Genomic DNA, 8,905 nt, shown 5'->3' on the forward strand with positions numbered 1-8,905 from the left:
CACATCTAAAGGCTGAGTCTTTTCGTTTGACAATGATGCTGCAGATCTGTATCGCTTATTAAGATTGAATATAGAAATTTTCTTAACAGGTGGCAACCCTACTCGAAAAAATAAAACATGTATGCTTATCTAGAGGCTAATCCCTCTTATTTGACATCTAATATTTTGCAATCCAACGAACATAACAAAGGTCACGCTCCTGTCTATACAGAATATATTAGAGAAAATCTCGTCCAAATTCGTTTAATAGTTTTCAATATTAGCGCATTCAAAGAATCCCTACTTTCCTTTATAATATGTATAGATAAGTTAGGAACCTTTCAACAGGTGGCAACCCTACTCAAAAAAAATTAAAGCTTTTGTACATGCGAAGGCCTTGCCCTTTCATTTGATATCTCATTTTGTTGTCCAACGAACGGTGAAAATCGTTTAGCTTTTTATTAGCTGGCAACCCTACTCAGAAAAAGCTTCATTCCTGACCTTTATTTAGAGTTGACATTTGTTCGAACAATCAAATTCAAATTAGTTCATCAGTTTATTGAAATACATGTATATAACAATGTCAGACGAAAGAGATTTTGGATTGAGAATACTTTTGAAAAGGATTCCAAAAATGAGAGGTAAAATTAAATGATGAATTAAATTAAATTTGATGAAGTTAAAAACATGCACCATTCGAGACTGCTCTTCACTGGCATTCGGATCTCTGCGACTCTGGCCAATATTTGGAATATTTTTTAAGTTTTTGAAATTTAATTTTGGGAGTTTTAACGCCATGTGGGTTCACAAGTATTATTTAAAGTCCTATTTTCCACATGCTGTTGAGTTTGCTTGAATATCTTATTTTTCAACCTAGAGATTTAATTTTGATCGTTTCAAACTATTACGGTGCATGTTTACAAAGTCTGTAGTACCAGAGTTCGATACTTGGCATGAGCAACATCTAATAAAATAAAAAAAAAGTTTTTCGCGGTCGCCGCTCGGCAAGCAACAACAAACGTCCGTGTGTATTACTGTCAGTAAATGCTTCTTATAAAACATGGAAAACATGGAAACATGTAACTAGATGTTGCATGTTGTTAGGCGCGCCTGCTACCATTTTGGAGATGCAGGAAGTTGAACTTTGCGCTTATTATACCAACAACATCGTTTTTCATCAAAAGATGAAAATTATTTCATAACGATCGTCAGTCACCGCCAATATGAGTTACGCTTTATGATCGTCCGAACAGCAACTTTTAATCGCTTAGATTCGTTTTATAGAACGAAATGAGCGTCCGTAACGCAGGAAATGCCCATATGTTCATACATACATACATATGCAGGTTTAGTATATGCAATTTTTATCCTGTAAGCGGTAAGCGTTCTCCTTTAATCATTTAGTTCTTGCACTCTCCGACAGCAAGTTGTGTTTTTCTGTGTACGCGATTTCGGTTGAAATATGTATTTATATGTATAATTGCATGTGAAAAATTACACATATTAGGAAAAGGATTTGCAATTTTTAAAATATACCCAGAAGTCGAAGTAAAAAATTTTTTCGAAACGCGAATTAGTGCGCGCACAAACGGTCTTTGAACCAAATACTGAACGGTGACATTTCATTTAAAAAGTAAAGAAAATACATAGTAGCACATTCAAGTCCAAATGTGTTTTTAATATGCATAAATTTACGAAAATTTTTACTTGAAAAATATTATTTTAATAACGCATTGTGTTTTTTTTTTAGCAAATTCGTTCAAAGTGCATTTGTTAACTTACAATTTTTTTTGCTATCAGAATATAAGATATTCTATATCAGGGCGTTTTCTTGACTTTGTTGGAAAACTGTAAAACGTATGCGGCAACCGTTATAGCAATTGATTTTCCGCAGAAATTTGAATTTTTCTGATTGCAAAATGCACACACCCAAACCATGTACGCACTTATGTACTTTGGTGCATATAAACGTAGGTAAATACAAATGTTCGTATGTATGTGTGTATGTTTATAAGAATGCATCTGAGTTTGTATGTATAGTCTGTTTTTTTTTTTTTTTTCTATTACTAAATTCGCTTCGGTTTTGTGAGCTGTTGTGCCTATTTATGCATTCCCATCTCTTCGGAGTGTTGTCGGATTGTCGGACGTTGGGTGATGCTGCTACTGCTGTTCGTTAGATGCACCTCTGTGCACATTCACGTCGGAAAGTTTGATGCAAGATGCTTGCCACCCACATTCTCTCCCAACGGCGTCCTTACCTACACACCAATGTATGTATGTATGCACATACTAATGTATGTAAATACACCGATTGATTTGATGTTCTTGTATTCTGCCAGACTTCTTAGAAATAGCACTTTTTCTCTTTTTTATCGATGAGCTTTCGCTAATTTCGATATAAAAAGCGTGCAATTTTCTTGGATTTTCGAACGTTCCAAATATATACATACATACGTACGTACATACTAATGTAGTATGTATACTTATTACGTACATAGTTTTAGGCATTATGACAAAAATTCCAGATCAGAGCAATCCGCACAGCTGAAGTTACAGTTGTTTTTATTTTTTTGCAAGAATTGCCGCACCTTAAAACTTTGTTATCATCAGGATAACAGCACATATGCATGTATGTATAAGAATGTATGTATTTCTTTTTTTGAACACCTGCGCTCTGCTCTCAAATTTATCACTGTAGTAGAGTTAGGTTCAAAGAGGACTTATTTATTCGTTGTAAATGCTGTTTGAATATGTATGTGTGCAGAACCTTCGTAGTAGAATTTATGAATGGGGTTTGTTTGCATGAATTGTGTCCAATTCAAAGTTTGGGATTATGGGTCCTACAATTAATTTTTGAAAGTCCGTATGGGATTTAATCCTGCTTTAATAAGTTTTTTTTTTGTTTCGCTTGAGAGTGGATTGATTTTAAAACAAAATATTAACATACACATTTTCCTTTAATACATACTCAGGGCGATACCTATAGCAGCGTGCCTTTAATTTTTATTATTAATAATTCAAAATGCTTTGTTAGCAATCCTACCAGAGTCTGTTCTTCATGTTTACGCTAGGAAATCAGTAAGTTTCTTATTATATGGGTATTTGCATGACGTCGGACGTGACATTCGTACGACTTTAGAGTTAAGTAAATAAATCATACGAAAACGGAATTAACTTATAAAACCCTTTCCCTCTCCTCGACAATTTAAAAAATGGACTTGACACCTTAGGTGACGATGTACATAGTTAAGTAATTTTTTACAACACAAAAACCATCTAAAATTCATATTTGAGTGCACAAAGGTATTTTACCTTTTCTCAGTGTCCCACCAGTCACATTCATTCAAACTTAAAAAAATACTTTGGTATTTTTGTTAAAGCAATTTTATACATTAGTTATCGTTTTATGTTAAAAAATATCTTTCGCCGTTGTGTAACGACACTTTCACTGTTGTTGAGACATATTTAGTTATAAACCCAAGGTGGCCACATTTGGCAGGAATATGACCCACTAACTGGTCACAATGGAATGACCCAAAGGGAAGTTCGAAAAATTTTCTTATAATATCAATTAAGCGGGGAGAACTGCATCAACTCTTATGCAGAATATGGTGATGAACGCATGCCCGACGACTGGAATTAAAGTGTGCTCTGCACAATCCACAACTACCGCGGGATCAGCCTTCTAAGCATAGTTTACAAGGTCTTTCGAGTGTATTGTGTGAAAGATCGTGGCCGACCGTCAACGAATTGATTAGACCTTGTCAGTGTGGCTTTAGACCTGGCAAATACACCAAAGACCAGGTATTTATGTACAATACGCCAAATCTTGGAAAAGACCCGCCAAACAAGTAATTTTTTGCAAAAAAAACCGACTTCAACTCCCATATAAAAAAAAAATATATATATATATATATCTCATGATCCCCTGATCTCAACCAGATTAGTATGGGACCACCTCTGAGACACTACCTTTCCGATGCAAAAAGAATTATCGAAATCGGTTGACGTGGTCCAAAGTTATGCGGTAACATACATAAAAAAAAAAAAAAAATATTCCGACTAACTGATAACCTCCTCCTTTTTTGGAACTCGGTTAAAAAGGATCGACACTCACAATCTATTTCTCGACTTCAAAACCGCTTTCGACAGCACTAAAAGGAGTTGCCTATATGTCGCGTTGTCTTAATTTGGCATCCCGCGAAAATAATACGGCTTTGTAAATTAACGGAGTTACAGGCAAGTTGATTTCTTTAATCTGATGTTGGAGATGATAATATGACCCGCAAAACTAAACCGCTCAGGAACAAATTTTCACAAGAGCGTGCAATTGCTGGCGTATGCCGATGACAACGAAATCCTAGGTAACTAAAGCCCCCGAAGTCCGCCTTTTCCAAGTTGGATAAGGAAGCAAAACGATTGGATCTGGGAGTCAACGAGGACTAGGCGAAGTATCTCCTGTCATCAAACAAACAGTCAGCACATTCGCACCATGACACTCACTTCACTGTTGACAGTTATAATTTTGAGAAAGTGGAGCATTTCGTTTACTTGGGAACTAGTATTAACACCAATAATAATGTTAGCATCGAAAACGAACATGTGGTACTTTGGACAGAGTAGGCAATTCCTCTCTTGACGTACGAAAGCCACACTCTATAAGTTACTCCTCATAGGCGGCTATTGAAGTATTCGAGAGAAAGATTTTGCGGAAGATTTATGGGCCGTACGCGTTTACAACGACATAGACACGGTGCAGCGAATTAAAATGCAGCGGCTCCGCTGGCTTGACCAACCCGCTATGTTGGACAAAATTTTCATAAATTAATTAAATATAGGGTTTTTCGGAAGTCAAAATTTTTATGTACAAATTTTTTTCGATCAAAATGAAAATGTGCAGAATAGTTCATATGGCAACTTTGTATCAATAATATGTTCGAATGGAAGCATTAATTTCTAAAGAGTCTTCGAATGGCAGGATGCCATCACCACCAACTTCATGTTTTTGAAGTGAAACTTCTTTAGCGGCGGTTGGTTGGTTGGGAGTAAATTGGCAAATTCAACGGAAACTGCACACGGAAATGGTGCAACGGAGATGATGCAACGGAAATGCTGCAACGGAAATGGTCGGGGCTGAAACAAGTGCTGCTTGTGTGTATGCATATGGTATTAATTTAACAAAAGTTTGCTAATAAAAGGTTGAAGAATAACACTTAGAAAAAGACCAATAAAATAATGAAAGACAACGTACATAGATAAACAAAAGGATAAAGGCAAAGGTAGAAATAAAAACAAAAACAAAGATGCGTAAAGATAAAGGTAATAATGAAGACCAAGGTAAATTTAAACAGTTTACTTATACATATAAGGGCAAAGATGAAGGGGAATATGTAGATGAAGAAAATGATAAACATAAAAGTAAAGACAAAGAGGAGGATGGGGATACCGATAAAAGTAAAGATGAAGATAGGGGAAGAAAGATAAAAATAAAGGATACTGTTAGCGATATTTTTTATAGATTTTGTCATCGATATTATCGATTTTGTTATCGATATTTTTATCGATTTTGTTATCGACATTTATCGATTTCGCTATCGATATTTATCGATTCTGTTGTCGATGTTTTCATCGATTATGTTATCGGTATTTATCGATTTTGATATGTATATTTTTATCGACTTTGTTGTCGATATCTTCATCGATTTTTTTATCGATATTTATGGATTTTGTTATGGATACTTTTATCGATTTTGTTATCGATTTTTTTATGGATATTATATCGAAATTTTTATCTATTTTGTTATCGATATTTTTATAGATTTTGCTATCGATATTTTTAGATTTTTTTATCGATATTTATCGATTTCGTTATCGATATTTATCGTTTTTGTTATCGATATTTATCGACTTTGTTATCGATATTTATCGTTTTTGTTATCGTTTTTTGTCGATTTTGTTATCGATATTTATCGATTTTGTTATCGATTTTTTATCGATATTTTTATATATATTTTTATCGATTTTGTTATAGATACTTTTGTCGATATTTTTTCTAATAGATTTTTCTACCAATATTATTATCGATTTTGCTATCGAAATTTTTATCGAGTTTTTCATCAATTTTGTTATCGACATTTTTTTCGTTTTGTTATCGATTTATAACAAACAGAATAACATAAATGTAATTAGAACGAACAGGGGTAGAGGTAGGGATCTAGATAGAAACAAGTAAGAAGGTCTAAGTTCGGGCGGAGCCGAACATTAAATACCCGGCGCAAGTATTAAAGATATGTTTTCCACCTTGCCGAAAGCTACCGCTACATGATAAGCCGGGGTGTATACATTTTAAGTAAATTAGCGTCCTTAAATTTCGACATATTGAAATTTCAAGCATTTCTGAAATTTACCGTTATATGAAAAGCGGCCGTAATTTAAGACCGATTTCAACAATTTTCAACGGTTTGCTTTTATGTGGCAAGCACAATAATCATACCGAGTTTGCTAGAACGGTTCGCGAGATACATAGTTATATGTAATCACAAGTGGGCGGTGCCACGCCCATTTTCCAAAATTTTATCATAAACGTATTTCTTGGTAAAGAATTGTTGCAACCATCAATTTTGAATAAATTAGCTTTGATATTTACTGATTTATCGAAGTTTTTGTATTTCTTGAAATTACCGTTATATGGAATGTGGGCGTGGTTATTGTCCGATTTTAAAAAGTTTCGGCCATTTGGTATGCTGTACCAGGACCAACAACTGTGCCAAGTTTGGAAGAAATTTGTGCAGCGGTTACCAAGGTATACACATGTAACCATAAGTGGGCGTGGCTACGCCCATTTGCCAAAATTTTAAAATATTCTTATTTTTCGTCTAAAACTCATTGTAAATATCAATTTTGAGTGAATTATCTTCAGTAGTTACTAAAATATCGCAGTTTTCGTATTTCAGAAAATTACCGTTATATGGGAGGTAGGCGTGGTTATTGTCCGATTTCGCCCATTTTCAATACCGTCCGTCCTACGCCCAAAAGAAGTTCACGTACCAAGTTTCATTAAGATATCTAATTTTTACTCGAGTTATCGTGTGCACAGACGGACAGACGGACGGACGGACGGACGGACGGACGGACGGACGGACAGACAGTCACCGCTTAATCGATTTCTCTTTTCATTCTGATCATTTATGTATACATTTGTCTATATCTATCTCGATTCGTTTTGCCTGTTACAAACAACCGTTATGTGAACAAAGTTATAATACCCTTGTGCACAAGTGCGCTCGGGTATAAAAAGACAAAAAATATAATCTTAGGCAAAAGCCGATGTATGTATGTATGTACATATGTATATATATTTATTGGTTATGAGACAAAATTGATATCTATGTAACGTAAGTTTGACTTCTCCAGTGTGGCCCAGGCGCACTTACGTTTTTTCAAACTAGCGTCAACAGTTATTTTTGACACAAATTGGTGCAAGTGCATTTTGTACATTTTCATCAATTTTGGCAAATTTGCAGCATTGTACACTTTTTGATATTTCATGTGCCCTCATTACCTATTAGCATTACATAATTTTTTATTCCAATTCCTGACGAATCGAAATAGATATACACAAATGTATACATAAATTATCAGAATGAAAAGGGAAGTCGATAACTCGAGCAAAAGTTGAGATATCTCAACGAAATTCGGTTTGGTCGTTATCACAATCCCGGGATCCGGGATTAGTCCCGGGGTTTAGATGTTCATAACTTTTCAACAACTTAAATGAAAAAAAAACTGCTTCTATATTGTTTGAGAAGCTCTCCTACCATAAAATAAATAATAAATAAGGGGGTTTGAAACCTATTTTTTAATTTAAAGTGGCGTTTTTATTTTTCTCTCCGACGCACAGTGTTTCGACTATATGGAGGCAGATGGAAATAATAGTACACCTGCACCGATTTCACTGAAACTTGACATGTGCTCTAGTTTTACTCAGAAATAGAGAATTATGAAATTTTGTAAAGATGGAATAATTGCCACGCCCTCTACTCTTGTGGGCGGAAACATTAAATCTCATCCGATTTCGATGAAATTTAGTTTGCAGTTTTTATTTAATTAGAAAAACCTAAATATAAAATATGGGGAAGATTGGATTACTATAACGTTCAAAACTCACAAAAAATGTGATGGAATTTTGGGTAATTTTTGTTTCCTGCTTTCCACTCTCAGAAAACAAAGGTTATACAATAAAATGACTTAGGTGTCAATACTCGCTTTTTCCCAATATCTGGTGGGATTTTTTCATTGTTTGAAAAATTCTTTTCGCTAAATTATGCAAAAAGAAGCTGAAAATCAAAAATTAAGAAAATTTTTGACAAGTCGCGCGCAAAGATCAAATTATATATTCGAAAACTACATAAAATTCTCTAAAATATTAGTCTAATTTCAAGACCTGACGGACCGGTACTCACACCTTTTTTTACTAATAATCTTTAGCATCTACATTTCAAAGTAATTTTTTTGGTAAGAAAATAGGAAAATGCCAAATAAATGATAAATACCTTCACCTGAATATTCCACGACATTTAGATAATTAATTACAATTGAAAAGGAAACACTTTCTGTAATGGGTTCAGCGCCAAATGCAACTAAAGTGATTAGTCGGTATCGCGCCCATTCCGACCATTTTGTTCGAAGTGTATCGTTCGTGAAGAAGGGGGGTGAGTAAATAATGTAAAATTTGGTACTTATGACTTTTACTATTCCCTCTCTAAGTCAAACCGGTTTTTTTTTACCAACTGTCACGATGACTTTTTTCTACCTGCCTCCATATAGTCGAAACACTGTGCGACGTCAGAATTTATTTCAAAGGACTATGTAATTTCAAAGATATGACTAATTCCAAAAATTATTTAAAAAATTCAATACAACGTAC

The sequence above is a fragment of the Rhagoletis pomonella genome, unplaced genomic scaffold, assembly GCF_013731165.1.
Source record: "Rhagoletis pomonella isolate Grant_MI unplaced genomic scaffold, Rhpom_1.0 Rhpom_scaffold_00003, whole genome shotgun sequence".
Taxonomy (NCBI): domain Eukaryota; kingdom Metazoa; phylum Arthropoda; class Insecta; order Diptera; family Tephritidae; genus Rhagoletis; species Rhagoletis pomonella.